Source organism: Olea europaea, unplaced genomic scaffold (assembly GCF_002742605.1).
Source record: "Olea europaea var. sylvestris unplaced genomic scaffold, O_europaea_v1 scaffold1815, whole genome shotgun sequence".
Classification (NCBI taxonomy): Eukaryota; Viridiplantae; Streptophyta; class Magnoliopsida; order Lamiales; family Oleaceae; genus Olea; species Olea europaea.
Genome location: NW_019235904.1, coordinates 323242 through 342833, shown reverse-complemented (window position 1 = coordinate 342833; position 19592 = coordinate 323242). Strand labels below are relative to the sequence as shown.

General features: G+C 33.1%; 1 pseudogene; it reads right to left on the bottom strand.

Moving 5' to 3' along the window:
• Positions 1 to 1497: 1497 nt before the first annotated feature.
• On the bottom strand, positions 1498 to 12365 carry LOC111378435 (annotated as a pseudogene).
• Between the last annotated feature and the right edge of the window lie 7227 nt (positions 12366 to 19592).

Here is a 19592-nt window from a genome sequence, read left to right as displayed (position 1 = left end):
CATTTTATTTCTTTTAATCAAAATTCTTGTTCTTTATTCGATTATGTGTTGATTTTTAATATGAGTTAATGCATTCAATTACTTGATCACTAATTTGATGATTTTGTAAATCATTTATGAATCGAAATGTGAGTTTAGGATTTCGTAAAGGATTTAGACCATATAGTAAAATTCGGTAAATTGGTATAACGTGTAGAGATACATATATTAGTTATTGTGGTCATAAGTGAATTCCTAGAAATAATATTTCGTTTATCTAAAATTGATTCATATAAAGATATGAAATTGAATTAGTTAAATAAGCTCGATGAAAATTCGAGAGAGGTAAATTGAATACTATAGGAGAATTTGATTAAACACTACATTAGTTATGAATCTTGATTTAAGATGTAAAGGTGATCAACAGGTGAAATTGTTTTGCCCTAATATTTATTCATTGTTTAATCACTAAACCAATCTTTGTGTGCATCCACATATTGTTATGCACTTAAATTAAAATCAAATCACACAAATCTTTATTTGCTTTGTCGAATAGTAGTTAGAAAAAATTAAATAAAGTGCTAAAGTATAGTCATTGTAGGAACGACATTCAAACTCATAGATCCATTATATTACTTGTTCAATATCGTACACTTGTAATACTAAAAATGCAACAAGAGGTCTTTATATAGAAGTTGAAAAGTTGTGTCTCAAAAGATATGACTGGTGAAAATTGTGTCTAAATAGCTACAACTCCTTTGTCAATCCACTCGTTCTGATTATATCGGAAGCTAATTAAATAAAATAATATAATTAAAAATATAATTTCTCAAAAATGATAAATACCATCTTGGATCTAAGCAATGACACACGCCCGTGCTTGATCGACGACAAAATTTTGGGATCACCAAATGAAATATGTCGCTTATCAACAATCCCAAAGTTACAACACTAATAATGAAGACAAGGGCTAGCGGTTAAATGCTTTCAAGAAACATGACAAGGAATGCACATATTTGATATATATCTCCTTATTCGAAACCTATATAACCTTCATTGCCATATTGGCGCTTAAATGGAAGATTCGCAAATTCCAAGGTATAAAAATAGTATATTTATAAGATATGTTTTATTATTAAACATACTAATTTCTTTCGCTCAATACTTTTATAAGACTCCAAAATCATTTCAACGACATATGTTACGTTGAAAATATTATATCTAATTCATTCGATAAAGTTCACACTATCTTTGCCATTCTTACCACCATCTTCCCTCAAACATAATATTTATTCAAGGACAAACCACCAAAATCTTATTTGTCGTCTTCTTGAGTTCTCTGCACCGAATATGCCCTATACATTTATTCAATATCCGAAGCATAGTAATTTCTCAAATATATTGCTCTCTTTCAACTAACATATAAATGAGAAAAGCATGATTTAATTTGAGCAATACAAATTTATTTGATGACAAGTAAAGAAACATAATTTTTTTTTTAAAAAGTATAATTTAAAATCATCTAAGGAAAATTGGTTTCCTAGCAAACATCCTTGCAGCCATCAGCCCTACATCCAATGCAGCACCAAATATGGTATGTAATCTCACACAATAATACTTTGCCACAAAGATTTTTGTTTTGTCCTATCAAAAAATGTGACTTAAAGTAATTTTTTGTATTTAAGCATGTAAATTTTTGTATTCAAACATGTTTAGATAACTTTTTTCTTACTTATAAATAAATAAGTATGATGGTAAAAGATGATTCATGCATAGAAGTATTTGTACTAACCTTGTGGTTATTCTCAACAAAGCTAACAAATAAATTTCCCACCAGTAGTGTCAAGCTACAGAGAATCTGGACCAACACAAAACATATATTAAAAGGTGTCCAATAATAGCCTTATGACATGTTTGGTATGTTACAATAGATAGAGCTGTGCAGGATAAATTGCAACTTTCATCGTGTCCCTCTTTATTAATCGCACACAATCTTTGTTCAATATAAATAGAAGTGAATAGAGTGCAACCATAGCCATTTTCACTACTTTTGCACCCATTTTAGTACCAAGCCTAACCTAGAATTGAATAGAAACGGATATGTGATTGTTCCGTTTACTACCTCTTTACAGGATATTTATAGAAGCTTTGAAAATTTATAAGAAAATATATAAGTTCTAGAATGAGTTACTTATTTTGACAACAAAGTTAAGAGCAAAACAAACTTTTTTTACATTAACTTAAACAAACATGTTTGAAAACAAAAAAGTTATTTAAATGTAACTTCTACTTATTTTTTTAAGTTTAATAAACGTGTTTTAAATTTTAAGGTTTGACATGGGTCTATAGTACTCACCAAAGGGGAAATCTTTTCGACGGCCATATCATCCTTGTTCAAAACTATCCACTATTGTTGTTAGATAAAAACGAAGCCATATAGAATAGTCCAGCAAGAAAGACAAAGACAAAGTCAAACTTGATGAAAATGACTGCAGAAAAAGATCAAGGAAGTTTTGAAACATACTAGAATTGAAGCCAAAACAACTATGCCAGTAATGGGCAACTTATTGTATCATAATACTAGAAGATAATATTCTTAGGCATTAGTTTTTATATTGGAAAATTACAGGCAATGAACAAAAATGTATACCCTGTGGTTCTTTGAAGCATATTATAAGCAATGGTGATAAATAGACCGAATGCTGCAAAGATTAATGGTTCTCCAAGTCCGTAGTAACTTAAACGTACGGTGGACACTATAAAGTATTGATTTTTCACTGTAAATGAATATCTTATATAGTCGACCCCAAATTCATCGAGAAAAATGATTCATAGAGGTGACTATGACCTATAACTAAATGAAAATGGTATCCCCTGTAAGTACCGGATTTAGGTGTCAGAAGATTAGTTGTACCTGGTGTATGTAGCCGCAAAAAATCACCAAAATAAATAAAGGCATTGAACACACACTTCATGTTGAGGATACTACACCGAAAATTTACATACATTATATACTCAAAAGGTATCATTTTATATGCATGAAATCGAAAAATAATTCGACTTACCAAAGTGAGATATGAGAAGGCAAAAATGATAATTACCGAAGTCGAATATGTGATGAAATCAAAAGAATGTTAGTCAATTTTTGAAATCAAATATTAAGCTAAAAAGAAATCAAAAAGAAGAGGAAATGCAAGTGATGCGAGTGGCCGAGGCAAGTGTTAACATTTTGTCCTTAAGATGAATTTGTCCTGCATTGATGTGAACAATTTATTGACAATCGTCTTCCAAGATATAACGACCACATCAAGTCATATGACACTCTAAATGACTTAGACCAATAAACTCAAATGGAATTCTTTATTTACCAAACTATGAATTTCATGCAAAGAAAATCACTTTCGATGAAGTGTTTTATGCAACATAAAATGAAAAGAAATGATATGGAATGACAAATAAACATCTAAGGGGTCCTATAAATGGATGGTGGACAAGTGTGGTTGGAGAGACACACCTCACACTCATCATTTTTCATGAAAGGTTGCAACCCAATCTGTCGCTCGTCTCCCACTAGATCGCAACTCGAGTGACAAAAATAAAAACTTTGTCGCTCACCTAGCGCTAGCCTGCACTAGAGTGGCGGCCACATATGTTGAATTTTGATTTTTCTCCGAGTTTTGGACTATAATTTCTTATTCATCCTAAATTGATTTTAAAATTCCAAATATAATATAACGATCTACTTGACATTAGATCAAGTTAATATATTTACTTTCATAATTTCACTATCGGATCAAATCTGAACATTTGGCTGAAGTTGATACAAAGTCACTTTCCAAATTTTATACTTAACCAAAATTCAATTCTTATAACCAAATTCCAACAATCTCTCACATGAATGAAAATTTTAAATATGCAAACGACAATCTAGACACTGCTAGAGTGCAGAAAAACATTGCATCAAGTAAGGTAGTTTCCGACTTTGAACATTCCTTAGTGAAATACTATCGAATTTACTTAACTCATTGGTGAGCGTGGTGTCTTTAATCATTCCGCTGTTAGTGCAAGCCAAGACAACAATTATCACTCATATGACTTCCTTAAATTGCTCATGGTTATCATGACTTGATTCATTTTAGCCCTGAACCCCACTTGGGTTTCATAAGTGTATAGAGAATTTTAGCCTCGAACAATTCTCATTGAAATGGCCCCACTTTACTTTTACATATGTGACCTCCTATTAAGAGTATTTTGCACTACTCTACTTGACTTAATCGAGATATAGAAATCATTAAAAGAATATATTGACCTTTAATCTCTCTACAGAAAACACTTTAATATCCTAGAAGTGAGTTAGGAAATAATTTTCTAAGTGTTTCATTGAATTCTCATAACTTAATTATCCATTTGAACTAAGATCTTGGGATCTTTAATCAATATATATAGACACACACACACACACACACACTCTCTCTCTCTTAACATTATATGTGACTTAGTATCTCGTCAAATATAGGTAGCCAATGATCGATTCATTTAATGGATATTAATTGTTACCAACTAAGAAATCGTCCTATTATGCTACATGCTTCTCACTAGCTTTTACCTAAAGTTTTATCAATTCCAAACAACAATGTTAGAGAATTTTTATCCAACATTACACTAGTCAATCACTTTTTCTATTGAATTTCATACATGAGTATTCTATTTTCAACATTGAACTATTACAATGCATTTCAATTTTATGAATATTCTTCAAATATTCCAATTGTTCTTGCATATTCAAACAAATGCCATAATAGGCTTCATCCAATTTCATCTACTTAGTGTATATCATTCTTATAAATTTTCACCTTCATAGATATCTTTCTATGATTATAAGATATAGGGAAATATGACTTTTAAACTAAGTTATCATCACAATTCTTCAATTAAAAAATTAATGTACAACTAGTAATGTTGTATCTATACGTCATGAATGTTTTATATAAGTTTGCAAGCATTAATGTTAACCCCCCACATTTTTGGGTTGTACTTGAACTTAGAGTTCATCAAATCTTTTATAGTCATTTCATTTATCACTTAGATAATATCCTTATCGAATGCTTCATGAAAGTACTTTCAAAAGGGTGGTCGTCAATTCTCACAAATGAAAATCATTTTCCATTCGAATTTGGACTTCAATCCATATTAATTTGATCATCCAACTTAACTGAAGGTCATCACATAGACCAACAATGCTTTCAAAGCATATGCCAACTCAATTGGTTCCATAATTGAAGTCAAATTCAATCGGTGAAAAAGCCCAAGCATCTTCATTCACAAGAATTGCAACTTCTTCAATCATATACAACTTATTACATTTGTGACATTTCACAAGATAGCATTATTTCATGTCAAATCATAGGGTACCATTCACCTGAATCAAAGGTAAGTTGACAAGTCGTGTTCTCAAAAGACACAATCCTACAAGAGGACGTAACTTTTAGAATTAATCTCTACACATTGAAAAATAATCATACCAAAAAATCATGATCTTTCGTATGAAAAGACTCACCTTTTCATCTAAATTGATCCTAGATTATTTCATAATATTCCATACAATTTTCCACTAATTCCAAGTAATTAAGTGTCTTAATTGTCATTACTAAATAAAGTTGCACAAATCACATTTTGTCATACTCTTATACAAATATTTTTTTTTTAAATAAATCATCTAACTTGATTTCAATGAATTAATTGAGGTTATCATCATTAATTAAAGTTAGTATAATTTCAACTATATATGAAAATTTAACCAACTAATTTACCATGTCATATTTCATATTCCAACTAGAGAAATAGTCATGAAGGTTCATATACTTTCACAATTAGTTGGTATCTATATAATAATATTGCAAGACAAACCATTTCCCTTTACAAGTCTGTACCCCTTTATACAATCTCAGTTTTGGTCATTCCGTGGTGTTTTGTATTAAAAAAGTTTGGAGATGCCAAATCAAAAAACTAAGTGACCAAATACTGAAATCACATACACTTGTCATGGATATAAAAGTGAAAAAAACGCCATTTAAATTACAAACACCACTTAATGGATTCGAAAACACGAGAATCAATGTACCATTGCAAATTAACCTTTCGGAATTCTACAAAAAATGAATCTTGTTTACTGAAATTAAATCTCATATGTAATCCATATTTTAATTCAATACGACCAGTATAGAATTCATGCAATAATAGAACCCTTACTAAATATATTCAATTTTCATTATATAAGATGAACTTAATCAAACTAATTAATTGTGAAAACTAAACAAACTTTAATGAGAATGTAAAACTGATTTCATTATTATGAATTGACATGATCAATATAAACAAATATAACTTTGATAATTTCCAATAGCAAATTCATTAGAAAATGAATTTAATGCAAGAACATTTGACATGAATTTTCAAGGCCCAATTTCAAACCTGAATGATTATGCAAAATCACACGTGCATACACATACCATTTAATCTAATATGTAATTTTCTGTCGTACAGATAAATATATATTTTATATGTCACATGTTCAAGTCATGTAAATTATTTAATAGAATATAAAATGCACAAAACAAAGTTCATCTTAAGATTGTTGGGGATATTACACTGATAATGTGCGTATATTATATTCTCAAAATGTATCGTTTATATACGTGAAATTGAAAAATAATTTGACTTACCAAAAGAGATTCGAGAAGGCAAAATGATGACTACCAAAGTTGATTACGAGACGACGTATTCAACCCTTTCCATTCTTCAAATAAAAATCATTACATTCTATAAATTGAACCTTACATGAAATCAAAAGAATGTTGGTCAATTTCTAAAATCAAATACTAAGCTAGAAAGAAATAAAAAAGAAGAGGAGATGCAAGTGATGCGATTGGTCAAGGCAAATGTTTAATACTTTGTCCTTAAGATGAATTTGCCCCACATGGGCACATTGGTGCTAATGGTTTTCTAAAAATCATCTCCTAAGATACAATGACCACGTCAAGTCATAGGAATACTCCAAACGGCATGGACCAATGAACTCGAATGAAATTCTCTCTTTACCAAACTATGAATTTTATGCAAAGAAAATGACTTTTGTTGAAGTGTTTTATACAACATAAAATGAAAAGAAATGATATGGAATGACAAATAAACATCCAAGAGGTCTTATATATAGAAGATGAAGGGGTATGATGGGAGAGACACACCCTAAAATTAGCATTTTTCATGAAAGGTTGCAACCCAATCTATCGTTCGTCTACCGTTGGATCACCATTCGAGCAACAGAAGTAGCAACCTCGTCGTTCACCTGGCTTGAGTGGCAAGCCACGTATGCTGAATTTCGATTTTCCTTCAAACTTTAGACCATAATTTCTTATTCATCCGAAATTGATTTTAAGATTCCAAATATACCGTGATGATCTACTCGATGAGTAGAATAAGTTAGTCTATTTACTTTCATAATTTGACTATTGGATCAAGTACGATCATTTGACCGAAGTTGACACAAAGTCACTTTTCAAGGTTTATACTTAACCAAAATTCAATTCCTATAACCAAATTCCAACACTTCCAACCTCCAGTGATACCCAATTAAGGCCCACAAGATCTAACCAAGCAAAAATATGAGTACATGTACGACTTCAATAAGTAAAACAAAACACCATCAACCAATAGTTATTTTTTATTATAAACACCTATATAGTAGACTAGTGTATGTTTTTTCTACGTAGTATTGGATATGACTGAATACTACAAATAGAAAAGATAATATTTCCTTCTCAAATAATGTCGAGTATTGTAGTTAGGATCAATTCTCACCTACCAACTAAATTCACAACTGACTCTTTCTTGTTTTTATCTGCTCCTATATCAAAATTATAAATGTCGTTGCTGCATACACATAAGCAAAGATGAAAGATATTTAGGGTAGATTCAAGATGAAACTTTAGCAGATTATAAAAATTCAGTACCTTCTTTAAAATCAAATGCCACGATTATCATATGGATATACTTGCCCAAAAGAAAAATAGAAACCTTTTTCCCAAAAAAAAAAAAAGAAAGAAAGAAAGAAAAAGAAGAAAAAGTAATGGAAAAACGCTTGTTTAGGTAATTAAGCACCTATCTCAGTTCAAAAAATTCAAACAAAGAAAAGAAAAAAAAAAGGTCAATTTCTGACCTTAAGTTGATCCATCCAATGACGAAAACTGAAGAGATCAAGAACATGAAATACCGCTTGATAGAGAACTGACATGTTTGCCAATAAGCAGTAACAGTTCCTACCTAATTGCAATAACAAAGTTTTTGCAAGACACAAATGTTATCAATCTTAATCAAAAGATATGCACGAGCAACTAAAAGTTTCCATATGCTAGAATATATTTTAGCTATCTTTAATTGATTCTGGAATATATTACTCATTTTGACATATCCCGTATATATGGCTGATTGGTTGATTGATTCACTATGATCGATTCATACTTTGATTGTATTACCAAACTTATGTTAGTTTGATACCCTTCGAATAATATTTTGTAAATGACACTATGAATTAATATTTGATTATTTATAGAATGTCACAAACTGTAAACTTGATGGCTCGAATATAGTGAGACATAATTTGTGACGTGATCAAAATATATCTTTCACAATCGGTTAATAAAATTAGACGCTTTATGTTGATAAGATTGCATTGTTTTTATTTAGATTTGTCTAGATCTTGGGAATAAGAACAATGATGTGTTTTGGTGCTTATTGAACAGGACTTTGTAGATGACTTATTTCTTACCCTCAAAATCAGACTCTACCTAATCATTGAACGAGTCGCCTAAATCTTGAGCAAGTTATATACCTTCGACTGCTAATTCAAGTTCTGAGTACCAATGAATGAAGTCTTAATTGGAAGATTGATCTCGCGCTTTAGGAATCGGGACAAAACAATTAAATATTATATACTTGCAATAAAGGAATCCATTAATCATTATGATAAGATGATCTTCACTCCATGGCATTCTCTATAAGCATTTGAAATTGAGCTCAGTAGTTCATCGATGGGATCATTGGACTCTATGTTGTATGATTTATTTACAACAATTCGCCTCATGAAAATGGTAATTTTGCCGATTTCAACATTGAAAATCAAATAGGGGTTGACTTGTGGAATGATGATTAGGGGATATTATTATCAGATCATGATTTGCTTCCATAATTATCACTCAACTCGAGAGTGCAATTTTTATTTTTTTGGGAGAAATAAGTTGGATTAGTAGATGTATCTTAATTGGTAAAGACTTGACCCAATTAGAAACATCTATTAGAGCTTGGGTCTTGTGTGTTTGGTTAGATACCTCTTTTTGCTCTAATATAGATGTGAGACTTAATTAGCCACTAAAATAAAGTCCAAGGAAAATTGTGCTATAATGAAATCCTAATTGAGTATAATAAATATGCCCTTTATGGGCACATTTCTTAATATATGAAGGTTAGCCACATTATTCCATTTTCCCAAAAAAAGAACCACCTAAAGGTAGAGAACAAGAGGAAAGATCTAAGGGAAGAAACTTTGGCTAGAAAAGTGGAACGCCATTAAAAGCTCTTCTAAGGTTATAATCTCACTCTTATGTGTGAAGATTTAAAAACAAAATCCAATAACCTCAAAGGAGATTTAAGATCTATAATCTATTTGGATTTAATTTCAAAGTGAAATCAATTTCGTTTTGTGAAATCTAAAAACCAACAATTTCGTCAATCTTTCTCTATTATATAAAGACTACTCCTATACATTGTAGATTACAAACACAAGTACAGTTCTCTTATCTCATTCTTGTGTCTTCTTACTCCTTTATTTCAACACCAACAACTAATAAACTAGAAAAAACTTGAATTGATTAATTCTGAATTATGAGAATAAAAACTCTAATCCATACACAAATGCTAAAACTTTATCAATTTCCATTCTCTAGTACAATAGAAGAATACGTGCTAAATGAATACGTTAAAAGTAGACTTTACTATCTCTAAAAGTTCCATATTTACATCTAGAATTGGTATTAAAGTGGAGTACTCTATTTAGGCATCCTAGTTTCTTCGTGTTATTCCAGTGCGGACTCCTTTGTACCTTTGATGAGTTCTTAATCAAATAACTAAAATTATCTACTTCATTTTCAATCATTAGCTCCAACATATCAAACTGAAATGTCAAAAACTCATATACAAATTATTACACTTACTGTTAGAAGAAACAAAGCGACAAAGTACATTGGTAATTTAATGGCTCTCCATATCAAAGTTGCTTGAGAAATATCTTCTTCATTTTCCTCTTCATGGGATGTTTCAGCGTTCTTTGCTCGGCATTTTAGTAAAATTTCATGATGCAGAAACTCTTGTTTAGATCTTAACTCTCTAGTGTCCGTCTCATTGCGACGTCTTTGAGACTTTATGGTGCAGCATAATGATCTTTGCTTGGCGTCATCAACGAAGAATACTGTACAATCCCAGATAATGAAGGGTGTTAGCCTAGGTGAATATGGAGTTATTTGAGTAATATAAGGACATGTTTGGGTACTCTGAAAAGATAGGTAGTTCAATATACAATATTTTATTTCTTTTTTTAATTAATACAATCAAATACTCTACATTCCACATTACCAAACTTACAAATAAGGCATGAATGTATTGCATCTTAGTCTAAGATTGCTTTGATAGTGGCGAATGTACAAGTTGGATAATGATTATCCTATTGGCTTGTTGTAGTAGATGATTCGCAAGAAAGAAACGAAAGAAAACATCCAAAAATTAGAGAAAATATTCTGAAATCAACTTAATATTATTAATAATGCAGAATGACCAAAATTAACCCACAAGCCGGGTTAGATAGCTGCAAAATATGAAATTATAGGAAAATTACCAAAAATGGCAAAATCCCGAAATTACACTAGAATAAAATATTAAGTAAAAGAAGTAGGTTGCCAAAAATTTGGCTCAATTCAAATTTTCTAACATATGGAAAAACGGAAACGAAATATTACCATAAATAGCAAAAAATAACTAAAAATTGAATTTTGGAAAGGAAAATAGTGGATTTTAGACTCGAAATTAACATCGACTGAGTATAGCTAGGTGGCCATGATGTGCGCGCCGAAGAGAGCTTTCCGAATTGGGGTCATAATAGCGATTCTGATAACAGTAGTCAAAGTTATGACCAAATTACCAAAGACGTGTCAAATTCCACCAATCAAGGAAATAATTGCGATTCACTTCTCATCTTTGTGTCGATCCGCCATCTCATGGTATCTCAGCGCCATCATCGTACTATCTGACAAATCAGCATCACTCAACTCGGATCCTCCTGTATCAGTTACCTCGGGTTGGGAAGAACTCACCCTCGAGTTCACAGTAGCTTCATCAGACTCCACAAAACAAGGGCTTAAGTGTTTCACATTGAAGACGTCAGAGGTCTTCAAATGGTTAGGGAGGCGCAACCTGTAAGCATTATCATTGATCTTCTAGAGCGCTTCACAAGGTCCAATCTTCCGCTCCTTCAGTTTATTGTACTCCCCAGCTGGAAAATGATTATGAGTTAATACTATCCAAACAAAATCACCAACATCAAACAACACTTGATGCCGATGACTATCTGCCTAAGTCTTGTACTTAATATTACTATCCTGTATGCACAGCTTCACCTGCTCATGGATACCCCGAAGATGTTTAGCCATTTCATTAGCTTTGTTATTGAAGCGACCTACACGTGGAATTGGAGCCAAATCAAGTACCCCGGATGGGTTCCGACCATAGACAATTTCAAAGGGACTCAATTCGGTGGCTCTATTCCTCGATCGGTTATAAGCAAACTTTGCTTGAGGTAATTCCAAATCCCACTACTTTAGTTTGGTCCCTGCCAAGCTTCTGAAAAGATTTCCCAAACTCCAATTCACCACCTCAGTTTGACCATCTGTTTGGGGATGGTATGCGCTGCTAAAATTCAACTTCGTTCTAACTTTCTACAGTAAACTCCTCCAGAAATGACTCATAAACTTAGTGTCACGATCAGAAGTAATTGACTGTGGAACACCATGTAAATGCACAATCTCTCTGAAATAAAGATAAGCAATCCGAGTAGCATCCATTGTCTTCTGGCAAGCCACAAAATGAGTCTTCTTTGAAAATCTATCAACCACAATAAGAATGGAATCTATCGCCTGCTGTGTACGAGGTTAGCCCAAGACAAAATCAATGCTGACATCAAACCAAGGAGCTTCAAGTACGAGTAATGGCGTGTACAATCCAGCATTAGTAAGAGCTCCTTTAGACCGCTAACATACATAACACCGTTCCACATAATGTGCCATATCACTGATCAATTTGGGCCAGTAATAATCAGAAGAGACCAATGCCAATTTCTTGTCTCACCTAAAATGTCCTTCGTTATGAAGTTCACTAATAATCTGCTGTCTTAGTGAACAATCCGGAATGCATAACTGCAATCCACGAAATAGGTAACCATTATTTAAAACAAAATCATGTCAGTGATTATCAGTTATCTCCTGAATTATCTTCCCAAATGAAAGATCTGCAGCATAAATATCAGGAAATGCCTCAAATCCGACAGTCTTGGTGCTCATAGTGGTGAGGAGTAATGTGTTATGTCTCAATGCATCTGCTACTCGATTCAAACTCCCTGCTTGATGCCTTAGTGTGAAAGTAAACTCTCGCAAGTACGCCACCCACTTTGCATGTTGCCTACTCAACTTGTGTTGACCATTGATGTACTTCAAGGCCACATGATCAGTAACAAGGATGAACTCCCTCTGTACCAGGTAATGACGCCAATGCTTTAGAGTCTGAACTATGGCATAGAACTCTAGGTCATAAGTGGAATAATTTTTCTTCGATCCCGATATCTTTTCACCAAAAAAGGATACTGGACATCCCTCCTGACTCAGAACACCACCAATACCAACTCCAGACGCATCACAGTTTACCTCGAACACATTCTCAAAGTCCAGAAGTGCCAAGATTGGGGCCTCTGTCATCTTCTGCTTAACCAACTGAAAGCTAGCCTCTGCCTCCTCGGTCCACTGAAAACACGCCCTTTAAGGCACTCTGTGATAGGAGCAATCAAGGTACTGAAGTTTCTGATGAACCGACGATAGAAGGATGCCAATCCATGGAAACTCCTGACATCGTGCAAAGTTTTTGGCTTGGGCCAATTCAAAACTGCCTCAATTTTGGATTGACCTACATAAACACCATCAGTAGACACAACAAAACCCGAAAAAGTTACAGAAGTTATGAAGAAAGAACACTTATTCTAATTGATGAATAAGCGCTCCCTCGTCATTACATCAAAGACAACATAAAGATGATTAAAATGTGACTCCCATGTCAGACTATAAATAAGTATGTGTCAAAATAGACTACCATAAACTTCCTCATGAAAGGCCGTAAAACCTGATGCATAAACCTCATAAAAGTGCTGGGTGCGTTGGATAATCCAAAGGACATGACCATCCACTCGTACAATCCATGATGTGTCTTGAACACGGTCTTCCACTCATCTCCAGGTCTGATTCTGATCTGGTGGTATCCGCTTTTAAGGTCAATTTTTGAGAAAACCTTAGAACCAAATAATTGATCCAACATGTCGTCCAATCAAGGAATTGGAAACCTGTATTTCACTGTTATCTTGTTAACTGCCCTGCTGTCAACACACATATGCCACGACCCATCTTTCTTCGAAACTAGTAGAGCAGGAACTGCACAAGGACTCATACTCTCACGAATGTAGCCCCTTTGCAATAATTCTACCACCTGTCGCTACAACTCTTCAACTTCTTTGGGACTGAGGCGATATGCTAGTCAGTTTGGTAGACTCGACCCCGGAATAAGGTCGATCTGATGTTGAATGTCCCTCATAGGTGGTAATCCTAGAGGAAGATCATCCGGCATCAAGTCAGAAAACTCCATCAGTAGTTGCTACACTTCTGCTAGTAATTCCGAATCCACATTTACTGCACTATTTTCATGAGGCATTAAAGCATAAACTATTTTTTCACGCCCAACCTCAACCAAGAACCTGGACATAGAAAGTAGATTAGTGTTATTAACTATCGAGGCAGGGATTTTTTTTCCCTGCGAGGCACCAAAACAACTTTCTTCCCTTTGTTGCTAAGAGAATAAGTATTCTTCCGCCCATCATGGATAACGCTGTGATCATACTGCCAAGGTCGTCCTAACAAAATATGACACGCTTTCATTGATACCACATCACACCAAACATTATCAAAATATTTTTTCCCAATCGAAAAAGACACTAAGCACCGTTTTTCTACCGTTACCTCACTGCCTTTATTCAGCCAAGAAAATTTGTATGGTTTGGGATGACGATCTGTCTTTAGTTACAGTTTCTCGATAACCTCCTCAGACACTACATTCTCACAACTGCCACTATCATTTATCAGCTTGCATACTTTATCAGCAACTGTGCAGGTTGTGTGGAAAACATTGGTCCTCAATCAATCATCCCCTGAATCGCCCTTGGGAGTCAGCAGGCTCTTTCGAACGACCAGGGTCTCTTGGCCATCTCCATATAGAACGTCCTCATCTTCACCATCATCGTACACATGCTCCCCAACTTCCTCGAACTCCTCTATCATATCCTTCTCAATCAGAAGATTTTTATTCTTCTGACCAGCAGGCTTCCTGCAATCAGTCACCCCTATGCCCCTGTTTACCACACCTGAAACACTTAATACTTGAGCTAGAATTGTCCCGCTGTGGCTGATAAGTAGGAGGAGATTCTTGAGGGCGAACTGGTTGACTACCTTCACCTCTGACCACTGGCCTCCTACTCTGCTATTTCTCCACTGCAAGTGCCCGTTGATATGCCTCAGAAACCGTGCACAATGAATGAAGGCTGAGAACATCCTGTAGGGGCTGCCTTAATCCCCCCAAATACCGTGCTACCATCTGCTCCTCCGTCTCAGATAAATCATTCCGAGCCACCAGCTGATAGAATTCCTTAGGATAATCATTGATTGATCTTGCACCTTGCCTTAGTGAATGGAGCCTCTGAAACAAGGTTTGAGTGTAGCCGAAAGGGAGGAAGTGCCCTTTCATCTTCTTCTTCATCTTCTCCCAGTCAATAATTTTGGATTTCCCCTATCGCTCTCGTGAACGCTTCAACTGTTCCCACCATGCAGATGCTTTACCTTTGAGTTTGATGGAGACCAGTTTCACTTTGACACGATCTGAAACCTCCTTATATTCAAAAATCCACTCCACTTCATTCAGCCAATCAATGAATCCTTCAACTTGCAACGTACCATAAAACTCGGGCAGATCCACTTTGAAACCGAGATCCACATGACGATCCTCCCATCCATGATGCTCCCAAACTCAAGCACGATGGTGATATGGGTTTTCGAAATTGGTATCGAAATCGTGACCCTCCACATCATGATTACTGAACTCCTGCTCCGCCAAACGTTGGGTTAACTCTGCAACTTATCTCTGCAAATTTTCAATCGTCACATCCTGAATATTACGATCACGATGTGGGACTTCCTCAATCGGAACCTGCCCTCGACGACCACGACCACCAACCATTATAACTGATTGAATTTATCTCCCAAGAAGATGCTGACGCTCTGATAACAACTAACGCCGGATAAGATAATGATTATCCTATTGGCTTGTTGTAGCAGATGATTCGTAAGAAAGAAATGAATGAAAACGCCCAAAAACCAGATAAAATACTTTGAAATCAACTTAATATTATTAATAATGCAGAATGACCAAAATTAACCCACAAGCCAGGTTAAATAGTTGTAAAATACGAAATTATAGGAAAATTACAAAAAATGGCAAAATCCCAAAATTACACAAGAATAAAATATTGAGTAAAAGAAGTAGGTTGCCAAAAATTTGACTCAATTCGAGTTTTCTAACATATGGAAAAAGGGAAACGAAATATTACCATAAATAGCAAAAAATAACAAAAAATTGAATTTCGGAAAGGAAAACAGCGAATTTCAGGCTCGAAATTGATGTCCACTGAGTGTAGCTAGGTGGCCACAACATGCGCGTCGAAAAGAGCTGTCCAAATTGGGGTCATAATAGCGATTCTAATAACTGTAGCCAAAGTTAAGGCTAAATTACAAAAAACGTGTCAAATTCCCCAAATCAAGGAAATAATTGCGATTCACTTCCCATTTTTGCTCCGATCCGCTATCTCATGGTATCTCAACGTCATCATCGTGCTATTTGACAAATCAGCATCACTCAACTCGGATCTTCTTGTATCAGGTACCAAGGAAGGGCTAATATATAGTTACAGGGAGAAAACCTTGAGGGAAAATCTTATACTTTTGAAGGATTATTGATCTAAGTTTCGACTTTACAAGTGATTTAACTAACCTTTATAAGATGGGCAGAACCTATAAAGTTTACAGATGAACAGACGCTGCAAAACAATATCTAACATTTCTAAATCATTCATGTTCTCTAACTCTACCTAAAAACATCAAATTCTTGAAATCTTAGGGGGAAAATATTCAATAAAAATCATGGATAAACTGGGCTTGTCTTTTATTGATGTCTTTGTTCAGAATGCATCCATTGAGCTTCTTGATATCAAAACAATAGTTTGAGTAGCATGTAGTTGCAGACACTGCCAAATGTTGTGATTTTGATAAGATAGTAAAGAAAATGGGTTTGAGTTGAAGAAACAAAAGAACCTAAATTGTTAGAGATCAATTTACTCTATGCTTCAGCATCAAAATAGATTTTGTAAGGGCGATTTTTTATTTTTAAGAATGTATGATAAAAAGTTTAGAAAGTGTAAAATTATTCTTCATATAAATGTTTTTTTTTTAAAGCCTTGTTTGATTTTCATTTTTTTCCAAAATGCATTTTTCTCCATCTTCTTTTTAACCACACGATTTTCAATAAAATAACTTTTTAAAATTTTTTAACCATATATTCTCCATCAAATCACTATTTCAAAATGCATCTTTTGCAAAAAATGAGCATCAAACAGACTCATAAATGTTAGTTGAAAATTATAAAATATTAAAATTCGTGACATTCACTAGCTTTGCTCACCTATCAATCAGTTCATTTTGACTTATTTACAAATAGAACTATCTTTGAATACTTCTCAAACATACTTTTATCTTCAATAAGTGTTGTACTTATTAACATAAATACATAAAGAATAAAGCTCCCTGTCCCAGCTTGGGGACAAGGTTGGCGACCCTGTCCCTGACCTTGTCCCAGCTTGGCCGATGCCCCTCCAATAGGGGGAGTGCCACTGACTCTGTCCTCAAGCCGGGAGAGGGAGCAGGGTTGATACATAAATTTTATTGAAAACAATATTTACTAAGCCTTTGTTTGAGCCCTATGTTCTCGTCAAAATATATTCTTAAACAGTTATTCGATATCATTTCAATCACACATTTTTTAATAAAATAATATTACACATAAATTCAAAATATTTTCGTATTTTTTAACCACACATCCTCCATCGCAACACTATTTCAAAATGCATTTTTTGATAAAAATGGGGCTCAAACGACATTTTTAGACAACATACTACATAAATTTAATGGTCGTTACTATATTATACACACTAAGATGCCCCGAGCAATATCTTGCGATCTAAAATTGATCTTGTTAATCGAGTATAAAAATAATTATACAAATAGCTACATAGTAAGTTTTATATCAATAAAGCTTCGAGTATTTGCTATCATAAAATTATGTGGAACAAACTAGAGAGAAATTATTTAAACAATAGTTAAACACTACCATCCTCTTCTAGGGATGGCAACCAGGATTGTCCTTGCTCGACAGAGATTTTCGCTCCCATCTTGCTTAGGATGGTGCGAGACTTGACACTCGTTTGTTTCATTTATTTTCTCATTTAATACTTATATATTTTGTTTCAAATTATATTTTAATTTTGAAATTTAATTTTGGTTTTTATTTTTTAATATTAATTTGATGGAATTAGGGGCACCCTCTACATTTCAGCTCGTCAATCAAAAGACATTAATATCAAGGCCTACAACCTTTCTTGCTTAGGATGGGACAAGACTAGAAACTCGTTTGTTTTGTTTATTTTCTCATTTAATATTTATATATTTTGTTTCAAATTATATTATAGCCCTGAGCTCCATTCTTTGAAAATAATATATTTTTAAATAGTGTTTTGACATAATTCAACCACACATTATTTAATAAAATAATATTACACGTACATTTAAAATTTTTAATTATTTTTTAACTACACATTTTCCACCAATACACTATTCTAAAATTCATTCAAAAATGGGGCTTAAACAAGGGTTTAATTTTGAAATTTAAATTTCTTTTTTATTTTATAATATTAAACTGACAGAATTAGGGTGCCCTCTACATTTCGACCCGTCAACCTGAAGATGTTAATATCAAGGCCTACAAGTGTTAAATTGATGAATTTTTCTTGTCATCTCTACCTCCTTCACCTCCTCTCTCTCTCTCTCGTACAAAAATAATAATTTTCTTAAAAAAGAAAAAAGAAAAAAAAGAGATTTATATAGAATTACAATTTACCCAACAGTATTTAAATTTAGAGGTGTATTCAATTGAAACTTCTAAAAACTTCTATATACTTTTTTAAATGGGCGACTTTTATGGAATTTTAAGTGAATTTTATGAATTTGTTAAGAATTAATAAAAATCTTTCATGAATTTCTATAGACTTTGATTAAAAAATTTTAAGAACTTTCAAATACTTTTTATCTTTCATATCTATTATATACCTGAAAAATTACAATCTTCCTAATTACTTAATTTACTTTTTCGAGAACCATGATATCTACAAAATTTTCTTGGATAAAGTCACTTGTCACATCTTAGTGATTCAATTTTAGTGAAATAAAATAATAAAAAAAACCCTTACATCAATTTCTAAGAATATAACTAAAAAAAGTTTCATGAAATTAACATAAATTTTAAGAACACAAATTGTTCTTAACCAAAATAAAAAAATATAATAAATAAATCGATTATATGGAATTCTACATTTTGAATAAATTACAAATAATTTCAATTCAAAAGTAAATTGATTACAGCAAAAAAAATTAAAGAGATATGAGAAAATCCTAGAATTGGAAAAAAAAAAATGACGTTCTCTATTTTTGGCTCCTAAATCTTCACAAATCTCATAGTATAAGGTAGGTTTTCTGTGAATTTTGCTATTTATATTTTTCACCAAAAAGTTTTCAAAAATCCAATAAGTAGAAAATTCTCTAAAATGTGCTGTCTATTTTAATATATCATGACTTATAAAAGATTTCTAAAAAGTTTCAATTAAATACCCCGTAATTTTTAGAGACTTTTTAAAAGTATATATAAGTCCCAATTGAATATACTTAAATTTTTTAAATCCTACAAAATCTTTAAATGTCTCAAATGAATACTCTCTCTTAATCTTCACGTGATGAGATAATTCCAAAATTGGACAAAAGGAGATGGCTTTCATCATCTCCACAATTGGAATTTTTAAGAAGACAGCCATTTTCCAATCAACT